Below are 20,684 nucleotides of genomic sequence, written 5' to 3'. Positions count from 1 at the left end.
TCCACTGCTTCCCAGCAAGGTGGAGTCGTCCACCAGCCATTTTCCAGATCTCACCACAATTGCAGACAGTGGCTAGGTCAAACGATTTTTATTATCAAGCCAACAACAGCTGTCACAAACTTCAGTACATAGGCTATCCCTAAACAAACAGGTTCCAACCACATAGATTTCCAGTAAAGCAGGTAAATAAAGCAGGCTTCCAAATAAATTAGGCTTCCACTAAAGCAGGTAAATGAAGCAGGTTTCCAAATAAGTCAGGCTTCAAATAAAGTAGGTAAATGAAGCAGGTTTCCAAATATATCAGGCTTTCAATAAAGCAGGTAAATGAAGCAGGTTTCCAAATACATCAGGCTTTCAATAAAGCAGGTTTCTCTCACCTCCAACACCCTTCCAAACCCTCAGGAGCTGGCCATCCCTGCCTTGGAACTCTCCCACTCCATAGAGGCTTCTCCTCCCTCCTGGGATTCATTTCCCCTCTGATCTCCCCTCCTTCCATATAATTCATCCAATCATCTTCTTCCCTCTCCATGGGCCCCTCTCTATTCCAGCTGGGCCACATGGTATATTGATTGCATATCCAGGGGAACTGAGCTTCTTCCCTCCGCCTCCTTCTAGTGGGGGACGAAATTATAGGCTGAGCCTGGCTATCCCCCTGGCTCCCTCTGCTGGAGCTGGGAATCCATTCCCTTGTTTCCAGATTACTCTCTGCCTCCCTCCTTGCAAAGGCTTCTGATACTTGTATTTCAGGGTCTAAATGCTTCATCCTAGCCACCGTGGCAGTAGCCTTGTCACAATATATTAGTGTGCTATCTTTGCTAGTGCCTGGCGTGCTCATTGTTTCCTGCGCTAGACCTCTCTAAATATTCTGTGAAGGTAAATGCGGGCGCTAGTATGACACTAATGGCCTCTAGCGCCCAAGCTTATTTTTGAGCATCGGGGCCTAAATTAAAACAAAGGTCTTGTTTGTACCTGTTTTCTGGACACAAGGGAAGATTATCATTTGTGCAAAGTCACACAGAGATGCAGTGGCAGAAGACAATCTCTTAGGGGCCCTTTTACTATGCCGCGTAAGCGCCTGTGTGCCCAACGTGGGCCAAATTGGAGTTACCACCTGGTTACCATGTAGCCATTGCAGTAATTTCAATTTTGGCATGCATCTGCTACGCACGTCTGAAAAATATTTTTTATTTTCTGGCGCGCGGCAGCTACTTGTATCAAGTGGCATTTGACACACGTGGACCATTACTGCCCAGTTATCGTGTGAGACCTTACTGCTAGGTCAATGGCTTGCGATAGGGCCTCAGACCCAAAATGGATGCGCGGCAAGTTTTATTTTGCCGCACGCCTGTTTTCAAAAAAAGGAGTTTTTTGTAGGTGCGCTAAAAAATATTTCTGCACTCGCCCAAAACACACGTCTACACTACCGCAGGCCATTTTTCAGCACACCTTAGTAAAAGAACCCCTTAAACTCCTGTGCTACCATTTTCTGAACCATGGACCATTGCTGAACCATGGACCCCTCTCTCTCATCCTTCCTTCCTCCTGCCCTAGCTCTGCAGAAAATACAAATGAATACTGACATATGACCTCAAATAAAACTCCAAAATAATAAGTTATCATTCAGTCTGACCCCCAAAATACTATTCTTCAGGCAACGGTATCTGCAACTGTACCTACAGATCTTGTAAATCTTTTAGGAGTCTGGCCCCACATGGCACTTGAAAGAAATTAAAATGCAGAAGTCAACACTTGGCAGTAATGCAATACCTCAAGGGAGACTTAAATACACCTCTTCATTCATCATGTGGAAAACTCAGCTCTAGGTCGGACTCCATTTGCTGTCAAAGAATATTCTGTTGAATTCCTGTGACTTAAAAACCATAAATTATGGAGCCTAATTTATCTCCAGTGTTAACCTTGCACCAATGAGTCTCTGGAGGACGTAAAACTAAACCTCTCTTTTGAGAGGCGGAATCAGAGCTGAACAAGTGACATATTTACAAATGGGAGACTGGACAAAAGAGAAATCCAATGTAAGCTGATTTAAAAACCCTACACCCCCTCCTCTGCCGGCTATATACTACTCATATTTTAAAAATGAATCAGAGCAATGCTTCTTTTCCTTGCAGCAAGGTGTGTAAAGTGTTATAAAAGGCCTTCATTGCTGCTGAATTTGGTGAAGTGTAGCGCCGTAATGTAAAGCTAGTATTGCTTACCCTCTCTGGGGCTTTGCAATTACAAACCCAGAGCTTATATTTCGCAAATTAATGTCACGGTTTAATGCGAATCATAAAAGAATTGTCTAGAGTAGGTATTTCTCGGATATACAATACTAGATTTTAATACAACATGTTTATAAATAAAATCAGAATACAATTTAAAATCCAACAAATAAGTCTTCAGTTTCTTGTGAAAAATCATGTGGAGAGGCATTTTCGATAGTGCGTCTAAGTCATACTTCGGACGTTTTGTGCTAAACGTACTAAATTCGAATAGGAATTATACCCATTTTCAAAAAGGAAAAATGTTTATCTTTTTTTTAAATACTGTTTTGAACAAAGCTTTGTGCTTTTTAGGCCATTAAAAAACCCCAGCACAAGTTAAAAATGCGCAAAATCAAACCATTGGGATATTGAAGGGGCCAGCATTTTATTTATTTATATATTGGGATTTATTAGCCGCCTTTATGAAGAGATTCACCCAAGGCGGTGTACAGCAGGTACAGTTTAACATAAAACTTACAATTTTGTTAACAGCATAACAATAGTAAAATAACCAAGAATAAACATAAATACAATAAATGAGATAAACTTGAAAACAGTAAATTGAAACCTAAAAATAGAACTACTGTGAAACAGTATCAAACATATATACATTTAACAGCACTGGAATTCAAATATCAGAGATATAATACAATATTAGCAAAATACCAGAGATATAATACAATATTAGCATAATACTAATGATACATCTAATAAGCATGCATTAAAATATTAACATTAACACACAGAGTTAAAACATTCAGCTAACATAGATATGATGCTAAAGGTTTTCTACAATACCATATAGCTGAGGGACCAAGAGCAGATACATGATGGGAACAAAATGCGTGGTACAGAGTCAGTTGAGATAATTTGATGGTTAGCTAAAATCAAGGCAAGTTCTTTGTATGGTTAATGATCTAAGTTATAGTATGTGTAGCAAGCTAGTCCAGGTGCAGAATGGGTATATAGTCAGTCACCCTATGTATTAAAGGCTTAGGAGATGAGCCAGGCTTTCACCTGCTTCCTGAAGTAGACTGGTCCCCTAGACATCCCAGGAGAGAAATGGGACACCCTAGGGGGCACTGCTGTTGACTTCATATAAATGCTCCCAGGCACACATCTCACTATTGCTGCCTTATCTTGTGTGCTGAACCCTCCAATTCCCACCCAAAACCCACTACCCCCAACTGTACAACACTACAATGTGGGTACAATGGGTTTCTGGTGAGTTTTGGAGGGCTCACAGTTTTCACCACAAGTGTAACAGTTAGGGGAAGGTACGGTCCTGGGTCCACCTATCTCCAGTGAACTGCACCCATCACTAGACTATTCCAGGGACCTGCATGCTGCTCTAATTGACCTAACATCTGAGGCTGTCATAGAGGCTGGTGAGTACTATTTTTATTCACATTTTGGGGGTGGGAGGGGGTCAGTGACCACTAGGGGAGTAAGGGAAGTAAGGGGATTATCCCCGAATCCCTCCAGTGGTCATCTGGTCATTTAAGACACCTTTTTATGCTTTATTCATTGGAAAAATAGGTCTAGACCAAAATGTTGAAGATTTCACCCTAGACTTTTGGTTTTGTTCCATTATGGCTGTAGAACGTCCAAGTTTTAAGCATGCCCTAAGCCCATCCTAAGCCCACCTTCAAACCCCCCCCCCCCCCCCAACATGCTCCCTTGTGATTTGGGTGCACTGCAGATGAAATGCATAGATAGGTGTCTGCAAAACAGGTTTCGAAAATACTGATTTGGATGCTTAGAGAAGAAATCTGTCCAAGTGGTGCTTTATGACACTTTTTGGATGCTTTTCTCTTTCGAAAATGAGGCGCACCGAAAACACGTGGTAGAAAATAATTTTCTATTTTCTACCACGGGGGGCGGTCCCGATGGTAATCGGCAGCTGGAGCGTGCTGGACAGTTACTGTGCGGGTAACGCGTTAGCCCTTACTACTACATCAATGGGTGGCGTTAAGGGCTCAGGCCATAAATAGATGCACGCTTGTTTTCATCTTGCCACATGTCCATTTCCCAGTTCCACTAAAACCCCCCTTTTTTCCATAAGCAGTGGAGAAATGGTCCAGCGCATGTCCAATACACGCACCCACACTACCGCAGGCCACGTTTTGGTGCGCCTTTGCAGGGCTGCCGAGAGACTAGGCCGGGCCTGGGGCAAGGCCGCCCCGCCTCCATCCCCCCGCTGCCCCGCCTCTGCCCCTCCCGCCGCTGCCGCCCCCGTCGCTCCCCCCACCGCTGCAGTCTGCGGTCTCACCTGCCTGCCTCCACGGCTCCAGGCCCCCTTCATTCAAAGTGGCAGTCACAGATCGCATCTCTTCTAGCCTTCCCTCCCTGTGTCCCGCCCTTGTCTGATGTAACTTCCGGTTTCCACGAGGGCGGGACACAGGGAGGGAAGGCCAGAAGTGACGCGATCTGCGACTGCCGCATTGAATGAAGGGGGCATGGAGCCATAGAGGCAGGCAGGTGAGACCAGGGACTGCAGCGCCGGGGGCCTGACCCTGGTGCTGGGCCCCCCTTGGAGGCCCAGGCCCAGGGAATTTTGCTCCCCCTGCCCTTCCCCTCTCAGCAGCCCTACACCTTTATAAAAGGGCCTCTCTATCAGCTGCTTTGGTTCAAGAAACAGAAAAGTATTAACACCAAATGTAACAAAACAATGTCAAGGAAATATTAATATAAATTTTCCTGACAGATCCAGAACCCTCAGCTTTAAAGTAAAAATCTATTTCTTCTTGCTTGGATCATAGAAGACAAATCAGGAACCAGACAGAAAAGAACCAAAGAACAACTCATTCATATTTTGAGATCCGGTTGTTATGCGACTTTAGTTTAACTGCCAACCTTGAAAGGTGTTTTTTGAAAGTGAGGGTATGGGCTAAAGTGACCTCGGGGTACACTGTATTTGGTTCATGGTGCAGTCCTTGACCAAGAAGAAAAATGTTAAGCTATTTAGAGGAGGCCTTGGGGTCCCAACTCTGTAGGTGGGGCCAACATTTGATATGCCAGGGCCCAGGACAGAAATTTGGAGAGAGCTTTAAAACCTGCCAGTAGGCTGTGCATCCTTCATCTTTACGCAGGCTTGGGGCTCCCTCTGGCAATTGTCTTGGTGGCATCATGCAGGCTCTGTCTCTCCGACTATTTTGCTGCTGCTCAACTAGTGTATGTTAAGACATGGACCATATACTTGTATCAGGCAAGCTTGAAGTGGTTGAAGACAGAGGCTTAGAGTCACTTTTCTTGGCTGATGTACATTGAAAGCTTGGCATAAGGCACTACATATGGTGAATATTGACAAGAAAAATATTGTCTCCTCACCCACCCCCATCTTTGACTAGTATTTTTTTTCCATTCATGGCATAAATAGTAAGCTCATACAGGTAAGGTTCTTGTTGTTTAAAAATTTCATCGTTAATTTCGGAGATTTCAGTGTTTTTACATCCCAGCGGGGCAGTGATTAGCCTGTAACTGACTGATCCATTATGGGAATTCATTCAACCTACAGACACCTCTGTGAAAGCCCAAGCAAATGACGCCTACCCTAGCCTGTCAGGTATTTATAAACTCTTCGATGCCATTACTGCCAGTTAAAAACAACTTATTGTTGTCTTCTTACATCCCTTTCAGCTGATGTTTGATTTAATCTTCTACACTTTATATTCCCCTTCTAACAACATCAAAGTGGATTAAATTGCATAGAAAAATTTAGACAGACATGCACAAATTAAACAAAGCAATAAAAAAAAAACTGTAGTGAGGAAGACAGATTCTGGAGGGTTTTTTTTTTTTTTTTTTGCATTTACACATGTTATTTTATCTATTGGGGGATAAGCATGTCCATCTCTGTTCTATGAAAGTTTTAATAAAGACAAATAAAACAGAATGATCCATGTGTGCTGGGGTGAACAAGGGATAAAAATTCATTGGTTTACAACAAATATGCACTGGATCAATCCAACTAGATGCTGGCATCTTATGCTAATAGGGGCCATTGAGTGGAGGAGTGGCCTAATGGTTAGGGTGGTGGACTCTGGTCCTGAGGAACTGAGTTCAATTCCCACTTCAGGCACAGGCAGCTCCCTGTGACTCTGGGCAAGTCACTTAACCCTCCATTGCCCCAGGTACAAATAAGTACCTGTATACCATATGTAAGCCACATTGAGCCTGCCATGAGTGGAAAAGCACAGGGTACAAATGTAACAAAAAAAAAAATGGCCTGCACTGGTGTAGGCATGTGTATTGGACACACACAGGTCAATTTTTTATCGCATCTGCATAAAAGGCCTTTTTTTTTTTGCTGAAAATGGACGTGCTGCAAAATAAAAATCATTGTGCGTCCATTTTGGGCCTGAGACCTTACTGCCACCCATTGACTTAGCGGTAAGGTTTCACGCGTATGACAATTTGCATTGTTTAGTTGATAAAAATATAAAAGAGTAAAGCTATATCGTGGTGAGGTGCTGTATCTGCTTTTATTCTATTTTTATTGTAGTTAAACCCCTGAAGACGCCAGGAGGCGAAACGCAGTACAAGCATTGGGTTTAATTATTATGATTATGTTTGGTGCTGATTGTCAGAAATTGGCCATTACAGAAGGTGTAGTAGTGAGCCTATAGGAGAATACCCAAGGAAGAACCGTGACACTAGTAACTGGAAATGACGCTGGAACTGTAAGATACTATCACTTGATACCAGCAGTGAAGCCAGAAGAAAAGTTGTTTGACTAGATGAAAAGACACCATTACTATGAACTGAGGCTTCCAGAAAGTGATAAGTGACTTTGATGTTAAGTGTAAATTGTGTACTTGGAAAGAAAAGTGAATATGCAATCGTTGTGTTAAATACTTTTGCAGGCCAGTAAGGAACCAACTGTACGCTGTTAATTTACTTGCGGGGAGTGTTATTCTAGTATCATGTGATCTCCTTTGAGTTGTGTTGTGAGAAGTATGAATGTGGTTTGAAAGTGAGTGAATGCAGATAGAACACAGCATTTGATATTATAAAAACTATTAAGTGGGATTTAAAAGAAGAATGTAATTTTGGAAACGCAGTTACTTGATTTATTCTATGGTTTAAAATTAGGGATAACATAAGAATTGCCATACTGGGTCTGACCAAAAGTCCATCTAGCCCAGCAACCTGCTTCCAACAGTGGCCAAACCCAGTGGCGTTCCTAGGGTGGCTGACACCCGGGGCGGATCGCCGATGCGCCCCCCCCCCCCGGGTGCAGCGCGACCCCCCCCGGCAAAAGGACACCTCCCCCCGGCGAAAGGACACCCCCCCGGGTGCATTTTTACCTGCTGGGGGGGGGGGGGGCGCGCCTGTCGGCTTCGCTCGTTCCATGCTCCCTCTGCCCTGGAACAGGAAGTAACCTGTTAAGTAGTAAGTGGAAGCGCCATCCCTATTTTTTTGCCCATTCTCCCATTCCCCTGTGATGACCAGGCAGTATGATTACAAAAAAACCTAATGTAGTTATTTGAATGACACATGGAGGAGTAACCTAATGGTTAGTGCAATGGATCGAGAACCCGGGGAACTGGGTTTATTTCCCACTGCAGCTTCTTGTGATCCTGGGCAAATCACATAACCTTCCATTGCCCTAGATACAAAAAAACTTAGATTGCGAGCCTATTAGGGACAGAGAAAGTGCCTGCGTATAATATATGTAAATCACTTTGGCTGTACTACAGAAAGGCAGTACATCAAATTCATGACCTTTTGGTCATGTTGGTCTGGTGGTAGCTCCAGATTGGCACACGGTAAGCCCACAGTGGGCTTACATGATACAGTGGGCTTACCGCCACTTAGTAAAAGGACCCCTTTATTCTTTCACATCTCTCAACATTGGTGCAATGTAACTGGGCAAAGCCAGAACTACGGAATTTGAATTGAGCTCATTGGGTTTTAACAAATTCCACAGAAATTCTCTAACCCCAGATTCTATACATGGCACCCAGATTTCGACGCACTCCCGAGATGTGCGCACAACTTAATTGGCTGAGTTCTTAACCACCAATAATTGGGTGCTAATAACCAATTCTTAATTGGCACTGAGTAGGATTTGTGAGTGCATCTGGCTGCGTGCTGTTCTATAATACTGGGCTCCTATATCCCATAGTGCAAATCTCAAAACGGGGGAGCAGTCATGGGAAGGACATGGCCATGTTAGGAGCATCCCCAAAAATTGCGTGTGTTGTTACTGAATAATAAGTCAGCGCATCCAAATTGGGTGCCAGCATTAACACCAGGTTTCAGCAGATATAAATCTGGAACCCAAAGTTAGGGCAAAGGAATTGGCGCTAAGTGCGATTTTATAAAGGAACAATCTTTTCTGGTGCCCATTTTTGAGTGCCATTTATAGAATCTGGCCCTAAGGTTATTTGAGCAAAGTTTTGTTGAATTTGCAAACAGTTTGGTAATACAGTTCTTTGAGTAAGCCACAGGAAGACTCAATGATTTATTTGTGTTGGAGAGAGGGGAATAAGAAAGAGAACATTGTTACTGTTGTTTTCCCCATGACTGCTGTTTTCCTTTTGCTGTTGCTGCTGTTGATGGTTGTTTCAGACACCTTTATGGCAGATCATAATCATAAAATCCTCAGTTAATATACTGACTTACAATAATGTTCTTTATTTTACAAATGGTAAAAAAGCAATCAAAATGGTTTACATGGTCAGCTGTAGTTTTCATTTTCTTGTTTATGTCAATTTACTTGAACTGAAGAACTCATATATCTGTCTTATATTGTTATTCAAACTGTCTTAACTACTTGGGTTTTTTTTTTGGTATCTGTTGTGTATAAAATATAATCAGAATATGATATATTAAACTTGAGAAAATATTCCCTGGACTAACAAAGAGGAAACAGAAACACAATGGTGTATGGTAAACTAGTTAAAAAATCTCTTTGCACAACTATCTCCCTTCCTTAAAGCATACTGCTTATCTCTCCAGTCCAGAAATGCCCTAGATAATATCTCATAATAGCTAAGAAAGAAAGTTCAGAACTTTGCAGTGATAGCCATCAGGCACAGGGCGGTCATCAGAGCAAAGAAACCTTCCCATAAAATCTGGAAAGAAACCTCAAAACGCCACACCACTCACTGAGCAAAAATCTATTATCACTGCCTAGCCTGTATCAATGAATCTATAATACATTTGCAAATAAAGTTCTTAGTGCAGTTAACTCAACAAAGAAGACACTCTTATCAGGGGAAAAGGACTGAAAAATATTCAGTGGCTGGAAGATGAAGACTCAATGTGAAGTGCTTCTCCTACAAATAAGAGGCAGGAAATCAACGTCTCGAGATTTTTTTTTCAAAATTGTGCATCTACAGCAAAGTCCTTTTGAAACTCGAGCAGCATTTGTTGGTGAAGCCTAACCTTTGTTGGGCTCCAAATTAAATAAAAAGTACTGCTCTGGAGACTTCTCCTTAGATACCCACAGCAGACCCACTCCTTGTTATTTGAAGATACAGCTGAGAGTAGTTATGAAGGATCAGCTTGAATTTTATCCATGACTAGAGTGAAGCCCTTATGAAATAAGAACTTCCTCCACAGAAATGTATATGTGTATATTGCATTTACCAAGAATATGCTGGGTCCAGAAATAGGACTGAATAAATAAAGTCAACAAATTCATTAAAAAAAATTAGAAAGCATGTAATCGTGGCTTGACTTTCTGTTTAGTTATCTTCAACAGAGAAACTGGTGGTGGGATTAAAATCAGTACTGGACTGAAAAAGGCATGAATCAAGCACAAAATGATGGGTGCCTCTTACTCAAGGTTACCAGCAGGTTCCATTCTTTCAGAATAGACTGAGCCAATCTCAGATTTCCCTCATTGTCTATGTGGGTTATATAATCTTGTTTCTATTGAACAAATTCAAGTCCAGGTATACAGGTGGGACAAAACCAGGAGTGGATCACCTTGTTTGAATAAATGGAGCTAATTGGTACCCATACACCAAAAAGAAGATAGTTTATTGTCCTTGAAGCATGTATGTACTGATGCCCCTATACAAACTTTTATTTATTCATGAATTGACAGAGATAGCTAAATGTCTTCTCTTGGTGTTCCTGTGGAAGTGTTAGCTTTGCTGTCTACCTGTATCTGCGTAGCACAGTGATTTCCAAACCTGTTTTGGAGGAACTCCAGCCAGTCAGGTTTTCAGGATATCCACAATGAATATGCATGAGATAGATTTGCATACGGACTTACAGCATTGATTTCAATGGGCAGAATCAGGCGCTACAATCCTATAATGCTACATAAGTACATAAGTACTGCCATACTGGGAAAGACCAAAAGTCCATCAAGCCCTGCATCCTGTTTCCAACAGTGGCCAATCCAGGTCACAAATACCTGGCAAGATCCCAAAAAAGTACAAAACATTTTATACTGCTTATCCCAGAAAAAGTGGATTTTCCCCAAGTTCATTTAATAATGGTCTATGGACTTTTCCTTTAGGAAGCCGTCCAAACCTTTTTTGAACTCTGCTAAGCTAACTGCCTTTAACACATTCTCTGGCAACGAATTCCAGAGTTTAATTACACGTTGAGTGAAGAAACATTTTCTCTGATTCATTTAAAATTTACTACATTGTAGCTTCATCGCATGCCCCCAGTCCTAGTAGTTTTGGAAAGCGTAAACAGACGCTTCACATCTACCCGTCCAACTTCACTCCTTATTTTATAGACCTCTATCATATCTTCCCCTCAGCTGCCTTTTCTCCAAGCTGAAGAGCCGTAGCCGCTTTAGCCTTTCCTCATAGGGAAGTCATCCCATCCCCTTTATCATTTTCGTCGCCCTTCTCTGCACCTTTTCTAATTCCACTATATCTTTTTTGAGATGCGGCGACCAGAATTGAACACAATATTCGAGGTGCAGTCACACCATGGAGCGATACAAAGGCATTATAACATCCTCATTTTTGTTTTCCATTCCTTTCCTAATAATACTTAACATTCTATTTGCTTTCTTAGCCGCAGCAGCACACTGAGCAGAAGGTTTCAACGTATCATCAACAATGACACCTAGATCCCTTTCTTGGTCTGTGACTCCTAACGTGGAACCTTGCATGATGTAGCTATAATTCGGGTTCCTCTTTCCCACATGCATCACTTTGCACTTGCTCACATTAAACATCATCTGCCATTTAGGCGCCCAGTCTCCCAGTCTCGTAAGGTCCTCTTGTAATTTTTCACAATCCTCCCGCGATTTAACGACTTTGAATAACTTTGTGTCATCAGCAAATGTAATTACCTCACTAGTTACTCCCATCTCTAGGTCATTTATGAATATGTTAAAAAGCAGTGGTCCCAGCACAGACCCCTGGGGAACCCCACTAACTACCCTTCTCCATTGAGAATACTAACCATTTAACCCTACTCTCTGTTTTCTATCTTTTAACCAGTTTTTAATCCACAATAGAACACTACCTTCTATCCCATGACTCTCCAATTTCATATGGAGTCTTTCATGAGGTACTTTGTCAAACGCCTTCTGAAAATCCAGTTACACAATATCAACTGGCTCACCTTTATCCACATGTTTGTTCACCCCTTCAAAGAATTGTAGTAGATTGATGAGGCAAGATTTCCCTTCACTAAATCCATGTTGACTTTGTCTCATCAATCCATGCTTTTGAATATGCTCTGTAAGTTTGTTCTTAATGATAGTCTCTACCATTTTGCCCGGCACCGACGTCAGACTCACTGGTCTATAATTTCCCGGATCTCCTCTGGAACCTCTTTTAAAAATTGGCGTTACATTGGCCACCCTCCAATCTTCTGATACCACGCTCGATTTTAAAGATAAATTACATATTACTAACAATAGCTCCGCAAGCTAATTTTTCAGTTCTATCAGTACCCTGGGATGAATACCATCTGGTCCAGGAGATTTGCTACTCTTCAGTTTGTAGAACTGCCCCATTACATCCTCCAGGTTTACAGAGAATTCATTAAGTTTCTCCGACTCGTCAACTTCGAATACTATTTCCGGCACCAGTATTCCACCCAAATCTTCCTCGGTGAAGACCGAAGCAAAGAATTCATTTAATCTCTCTGCTATGGCTTTGTCTTCCCTGATCGCCCCTTTTACTCCTCGGTCATCTAGCGGTCCAACCGATTCTTTTGCCGGCTTCCTGCTTTGGGATATAAGTTCAGAACCAGGGCTGGTTATAAACGCTTCACCCTGGAATTGGGTAACTTGGCATCTCTGGTAACATAGTAGATAATAGGAGAAGAAAACTAGTTGACCCATCGAGTGTACACTGCTAAGGGCATCCGTTATTTGCTATAGGAGCTTGATTGCTTGTGGGATCTCATTTTTTAAAATCTATGTTAGGTTTCATGTCTTCCATTTCTTGGATTCTTTACCATTCTTGGTAGGTAAACATATAAGTTCCCATACTTAATCCAACAGCTAGGTCTTACCTAGGGTAATTCAACTGGAAGGAAATGTAGTTTGTTATGCCCTTCTCTGAGAACCACTCATGAGATCTAGCACAATTTGACTTGGTCTGTTTGGTGGGATGTTTTATCTTCCCATCAGGAAGATGACTACTGAGATGAGTCCAAGAAAGATAATGAGTCCCTCAAAGTCCAAGGAATAAAATCAGGGCTAGAACTTGGGCACTTGTCTGTGAGTCCAGAAGATACAAAAACATTAAAAGATTTTGTTCTAGAGACAGAAAGTCCTGCTTTAGTTGGTGTTTCTTCAGTGAGGCCAGGTATTTCAAAGAAGTAAGGTTAGAGCAATCAATAGAGAGAGAAGGATTAAAAATGGGTTGATGGTTGATTTCTCTCCCCTGATCACTACAGCATATCTTCAAGGTTACTCTTCAAAGGGTCAATAGACAACACGATTTAACTGGCCAGAAGCATTGCCTGGCCAGTTAAGTCATCTGTTCAGGGCTAACAAGTCTTTTCAGCAACACATAACCAGTTAGTGCTGCTGAAAATAATCGGTTAGCTCCAAACTCAAAACATGCTATTTTGGGGGCGTTCCAAGGTGTAGTCAGCACGTGACTGGTTCAGTACTGATATTCTGAACTTAACCGGTCAGATTAACAGCATAAATAGGATTGCATAAAAGTCAGTCCTAGTTTTATGTGATAACTCATAGTTGGTTAAATGCTAAACATTGCACATAACTGGCTATGAGTTAACTGGCTCCAGAAACCCAGAAATTTAATGCCAGTGCCTGGACTGGTGGCCCAGCATTGATTTTCTGGGTTTAGTGTCAGCAGTGGTCAGAAAAACACTGTCACCACCAGCTGAATATCGGGTTTCAATTATTCAGCCTTTTACTGGAATCTTCAATACTTTCATTCCATGCATCAGGGTCTCTATCACCTGAGCATCTATCTAATGTACCTGAGCCTCCAGTAAAATCAGCAGATCACCAACCAGCACATGACCTTCTCTACACTGGGTTACTTTCCCATCACATGCAATGCTGTACGTGACCTGTGGGTGCTCTAGGCATTCACCCTTTGACTTACTTGCAATTATTCCCTGGCAAGGTCTCCAAGCATTTAACAGCTCCTATTCTTGCTTAATTAGGCTCCACTTAATCAGACTGTAAAGTTGCCCACTGGCCTGGAACCACTACAAATTGGGTGGCAAGAGGTGAAACCAAGAGTTACACACAAACCAGAGTCATCTGCCTTCGCTTTCAGGCAATATTTGCTCTGCCTTGCATCACATTTGTATGTAATTGTAACTGATGAAGAGTTTGTTCATGGGATAATAATACCAAAAAATTGAGAGCTGCAATAATTAATCTCTGATGTGACAAGGGAATCAATCAAAATGCCTGCAAGCCCAGCACCGAAACTAGATAATTTAGATAGATTACATACAAGAGTCAAAGAACAGAGGCCAAGTGATACCCTGAGTTCTAGATTCACTTATTTGTATCCAAAGCAAATTCCTCCCTGTTTCCTTTTTTTGCTTAGCAGCATGGATGCCTACAGAAGGAGAAAGTGCCAAAAGAAGCAGTCAGAGACCAAGAAAGTGTGGCAGAAAGATACAGAAACAATTCTTATCATGCTGTGTGCCACAGGCTTGATTAAAAGCAATTTCCACGCACACCTTGATAAGTTGCCTATACAAATTACATCCTATGAAGGAAGCTGTCTTTGGCACGATGGAATTAAGGCGAGCAATAGCAGTAAATCTGAGAGTCTTAGATCAGGTTTCATATATGCTGGCGTAGGAGTGAGATTCATTACTCTCATGATATGGACAAAACTAACGAAAACAAGAGAAGGATTGTCTCTGCAGGAATAAAAAGAAGAAATAGCAGTGGTGATGACCAAGGGGAGGCTTGAAAAGGCAGCCCAGGAGTCCAAATATATTTGAAGGTTTATTAGGTAAACATCAAGTTATACAGGTATTCATGTGACCCGACACGGTAGTGTTGCAACAAGGGACGCCTGTGTCAGGGGTCTGCCACATGCCAAATTCAAGAAATGCTGCAGCAGTCACTAAAATTAGTAGCGTCTTCATTAGTGACATCAGTGGCAGCTGCAGCATTTCTTAGCCAACGTGGAAGGGTATTTTCAATATGATGTCTAACTCCAACTTTTGCTACCACAATGCATGTGCTAAAAATCCAATTAGGCCTGGATTCTATATATGGCACTCAATTCAGGCACAAAACAACTGTGCTAGGTGCTTTCTATAAAACTGTAATGGGTGCTCATGAGTTACTTTTGTTATGCTGGATTTGTTGATGTTATGATATTGTGTTCTGTTTGAATGGGGAGCATGGGGATCAGATTCACCGCATGTTTTCTCTAGTTTTGTATTCTCTTATTTTACTTGTACCTTGTGGTGACATCCAATAAAGATGAGTATTACAAAAAAAATAACACTCCAAGTTGGGCATTGTTTATAGAATAGCGCTTAGCACTGGGATCCACACCCAACTTTTGGTAAGAGGATTTATACCAACTTAGGCGCAGGTACCTTGCATGCATCTCCAATGAACGCCTCGATCTGCCCATGCCCTTCTCATGCCATGCCCCCTTTTCAGTTGGGTGCTGTAGGGTTTACGTGTGCATCATTATAGAATAGCGCTTAGCACGTAAATCTTAATTTTTGCCAATTAACACCAATTATTAGCACCAATTGGCTTGTTAGCCAATTAATCTGCATGTGCAAATTGGGCACGCACCCAAATTTATATGTGCAATTAAGAGCTCTATATAGAATCCGGGCAAATTAATGACCAAACATTAATGGCAGTTGACCCAGGCAAGCAAGTGTTGAGGCTTTCATCTCACTCAGGAGCCCTTTTACTAAGCTGCAGTAAAAAGTGGCCTGTAGTAGTTTGGACATATGAAATTGGCAAACACCAGGCCATTTTTTACCGCGGCTGTCACAGATTCAGGTATGGTGAGCACTTGGACCGCAGCCGGAGCTGAGGCAGATAAGTCACCTGGGCTGGCACAAGGCAGGGGTCAGAACAAGACAGGACTAGGCAAGGCAAAACAAGACTGAGCTAGACAAGACAGGACTAGAGTAGACCAGGAGACTAGGCAAGGCAAGACAGAAGTAACAAGGTATAAAAGGGACTGGATCCAGGAGAGGCAAGGAAAGCAAGGCAAAGGAGCTAGATATGGAACCCAGGCAGGAGAAGGCAAGACTCAGAACTAGATTAAAACTGGGACTGGGATCTAGGCAATACAAGGCAAGGCAGAACAAGGCAAAACACGGAACTAGATTAAAACTGGGTCCAGAAAAGGGCAAGACAATGACAAGGCAAGGAGTGGATCCGGACAGGACTGGACTGGATAAGATGAGACAAGGCAAGGTTAGGTACAAATGGACACGGCAGACAAGCAAGACTACAGCTGGATCCAGACAAGGCAAGAAAGCAAGGCAAAGGGCTAGAACTGAACCCAGACAGGAATATGGCAAGACACAAAAACAAGGCTAGAACAGGATTCAGACACAGCAAGGCAGGGCTGGATAAGAACTGGATCCAGACACAAGAAAGAGCAAACAAGACAATGCACAAGACTTGACAAACACAGCAGGATAAGAGCTAGGCAACAGGAATAAACAGAAGGAAGACTATAGACAAGACAATAGCTAGGAACAGGACTTGGTTTAACAGTAACAGGACTTGGCTTGGCGGGAACAGGAACCAGGAACAGACTTGGCTTAGAAGAAACAGGAATCAGGAACAGACTTGGCTTAGCAGGGAAAGGAGTCAGAAACAGACTTGGCTGTAGCAGGAGCCAGGAATGGAGCTTTGGCTTTAGCAGAAAGCAGAAACAGGGTTTGACAATAGCAGTGTGCAAGAATAGGGTTTAACTATAGCAAGGAACAGAGCATTGGCTATAGCAGGAGTTAGGAATGGAGTTTGGCTACAGCAAAAACCAGGAACGGAGCACTGGGTTTAGCAAAAGGCAGAAACAAGGTTTGGTAATAGCAGAAAACAAGAGCAAGTTTTAACTGTAGCAAGGAACAGAGCTTTGGCTATAACATCTCTTTCTCAATGCCACAAGGAGCCAACATTTCTCTCCCCCTATTCCCCTCCCTCAGATCCAGCATCTCTCCCTCACCCTTTGTCCTCCAAACTTGCATGTCTTTTGTCTGCAGCAATAAAGTCAGGCTGCTTGCAGCCAGCCCAGGGTTCTTTCCTCTGCTAGGCTCCACCCATGTGACATCAGAAAGTTGAATCAGAGGAGATGGGTTGCAGCAGAAGGAAGGCCCCCAGGCTCACTGTAGGCAACCTGGCTTCATCAATGTTGGTGAAAAGCATGCAAGTTTGGAGGACCAAGGGCAAAGGGCAGATGGCAGACTCTGGGGAGGGAGGAGGAAAGAGAGATGCTGAAATATAATACAGGATTTTGTTTTTAACCTAGGCACCAGTGGAGGGACAAGTGGTAAGTAAAGAAAAACACAGCACCTGATTGGCCATCAGACTTGGGTGAGCCTCAGCCAAAATGGGTGAACTTGTGCCCATCTGGTCCACTTGTAGTTCTGAGGCATGGGAAATGGCTCTGGGTTTTTGGAAATTTCATGGAAATGGGGGTTTGGGTCTGTACATTTTGTGTAGAAAGGGGCTTTTGGTTTGTACTTTGGTGTGTGAAGGGGTTCTGGGTTTCTCTATTTGGTGTGGGAAGGGGCTCTGGGTTTCTCCGTTTGGTGTGGGAAAACGCTTTGGATTTCTGTTTTGGCACGTGAAGAGGCTCTGAGTTTCTTCATTTGGTATGGGCTTTGGATTTATGGTTTTTGGTACAGCAAGACGTGTCGAGGTTTCCGGTTTTGGAAAAGCTACAGATGGAACATTTTTACATGGGAAAGGGCTTTGGGTTTCTGTATTGGTGTTGGAAGGGGCTACCACCGCTTTGTAAAAGGGCCCCTAAATTAGGCATAAGATCCACTAAGCTAGTCCTATATAATAAAACGCACCTCCAACATTCTGAAGCTGACTGCATGGCTGAGCATTCCTGCTCTTTGTATCCATCTCCTGAATTGACATCACGTACTTCCGGGTTTGTCACAAGCAGAAGTGACCAACTACACGAGGTTTCTCGGCTTCAGAATGTTGGAGGTGCATTCTATTAAATAGGATTGGTCAGTTCCTTGAAGCACAGCCAGAGCTCAGCATCCTGCACAGTAATGCTCAGACACCAGAGAGAGAGGGGAGGGGGGCTGACACCATAGAGGAGGGGGGGGGGAGGTATTTCTGTCACTCACACACTCTCTCACAGTCAATGTCTTTCTCTCTCTCACACACTGTCTGTCACACACTCTAGGTCTCACACTATATCACATTCACTGTCACACAGTCACTCACACACTCTCTTGGCCTCATACACTCAGTCTCACAGAGAGTCTGTGTCTCACACACACTTTCTCTCTCGCACACACTGTATCTGTGTGAAACACACTCTCTCACACACTGTGTCTCACATACGCACTTGCACACACTCTCATTCTCACACACACACTCTCTCTCTCACAAACACACTCGCACCCAGATTCACTCTCTCTCTCACACACACACACTGGCACATTCATTCTCTCTCTCACACACAGTCACTCTCACATACACTCTCTCAAACATACACACTCCAAGGAAAACCTTGCTAGCGCCCGTTTCATTTGTATCAGAAATGGGCCTTTTTTACTAGTATTCTATAAAGTGATCTCCGTGTAGAGCATCCTTTGCAGAACACTAGTTTAGCGTGGATTTTTCCGGAACCTAACTTTGGGCACCATTTATAGAATCCTTCCTCCCCCCACCCCAGCACTGGCACTCGAGAAGATCGAAATGTACTTATTTATGCAGCATAGCTGGCTCCACATTCTTAGCTTGTGTCTGAACAAAAGCATCCCAAACATTGATTTCTATGGCCTGGCACCGGACCAGTCCACCAGTGTGTATTTCACAGTCAATGGAGCTCCGAGGCAGCTGCAGAAGTATTTTTATCCAGAAGTGTACTTCTTGCTTTCAACTCTCCTGTTAGTAAAATATCTTTCTGCTGCTTAACCTACACAACAAAAGAAGCCCAGTCCCCCTGCTTGAGAATCAGTTCTTCCTCTTTAATTAACCTTTATTGAAGGTATAGTTCTCTGCAAAGCTGTGCCGAGGAAAAAAAAAATTACCCCCAATGTGAAACAATATCAGTACCAGGCTTTGAACAGAACAAGCATCAGGAAGAGAAAAAGAATTCCTCTAGGAACCTTTCGTGATTGCTGTGCTTCTGAAGCGCGGATGATAGCGCCGTTCTTAAAAGGGAATGTAAACAGACAGTCGCTGTTAGCAATGGGCACCCGCTGCAAAGTAATCTGGAAGAAATGGAACAGAAAGCACTTCAACGTGATTCTTTTGTTTGTCGCCAACAAAAATCCTAATTTGTGCAATTATTTATCAGCTTTTATCCTGCTGCACTTGTTGTTATGGCTGCCTACATCAATGGATGTTTCTCAGCACCTGCAGTTGCAGTCTTCTTTGTTTGGTGAAACAGGACAGGCTTTTCGTAACATAATTTGTCATTAAAGCTGCAGGAGGGCCGGTGAAAACACTGCAACACTAAACTTTTAACTAATGTGGTTTGGGCAGGTGAAATATGATCAATAGGGGACTAGCATAGCCACTAGTCCTGGAGATGCTGGTGCAATTAAGGTCCTCTATCCCAGCACACACCGGAAGTAATTTTATCACAGGTCACCTATGTGAAAATGCCAGTCTTAAGCAGGAGCGTCAGGGAAGGCCACACAGAACCCTGCGCTCCTAGGGACACAGACCCAGCATATCCCCTCTATCTACTAATCCCCTGACCTTAAAATGTGCATTTCTCCATAGGGGGCTCAGGGCAGCAGCAGCAGCAATTTGAATAGGTCATCTGCCGCTGAACCTGGAGCTTGGCTTGCTCTCTGTTGAATCCCGCCCTTGTAGAAGCAGGAAGTTACACCAGAAGGGGCAGGATGCAGCAGACAGCAGGCTCCGAGGTCAGTGGCAGATGATCTATGCAAATCGCTGCCCTAAGCCTTCTATGGAGTAATGCACATGTTAAGGTGGTATGTGTGTGTGTGTGTTTTTGGAGACAGGAGGACATACCGGACTGCCGGGGGGGGGGGGGGGGGGGCCCAACTGTCTCACATAGGGCCCCACAATTGGTAAGGATGGCCCTACACACAGGTGCCTATTTTTATTTATTTTATAAAAACACATAAGCACCTATATGTCTTTACAATATCTTAGGGTAAACCACCACAGCGTTAGCTCGAAAAGTATGCACACGTCATGCAAATATGTGCACCAGTAGCGTGCCGGATTGATAGAACACTAGCACTTATATGCATGATTGGTAACAATAATTGCAGTTATACATGTAAATGCTAGGCTCTATTCTGTAAACAGTGCATCTAATTTGCATAGTGATCTACTGCTAGGGAGCGTTACTATGGGCGGAGCATGGGCAAAGTATGGGTATGTCATCAAGCAATGGGTGCAACTTATACAGGCCAAAATTCCGTCCATGGGAGGTAGGCTGACTAAGTGCCATGATTGGTGCTGATCCTGGTTATTCAATGCCAGGCCGTTTCTGGTGACTGGCATTGAATATCCATTTTTTTTTTGTCTGGCTTAAACTTAAGCAGCCAAGTTAATATTCAGCTCTGGCCAGTTAAATTTATAGTGGCCAAAGACAGGACTGCTATTTAGGTGGCCCAATTTGGCCACTAAACTTAGCTGGTGAAGCGCTGAATATCAACTTGGCAAGTTAAGTTTAAGCCGGCCAAAAAAACACTGATATTCAATGAGACTCTAAAGTAAGAGCTGTGGATAAAGTCTCTTGTACATCCTCACAGAGATCTTCCTAAGGCAAACCCAACCCATAGTGATGTGTCCTGTAGGGTATAAGGGAAAGGGAA

Source organism: Microcaecilia unicolor, chromosome 11 (genome assembly GCF_901765095.1).
Source record: "Microcaecilia unicolor chromosome 11, aMicUni1.1, whole genome shotgun sequence".
Classification (NCBI taxonomy): Eukaryota; Metazoa; Chordata; class Amphibia; order Gymnophiona; family Siphonopidae; genus Microcaecilia; species Microcaecilia unicolor.
This window is presented reverse-complemented; position numbering follows the sequence as displayed.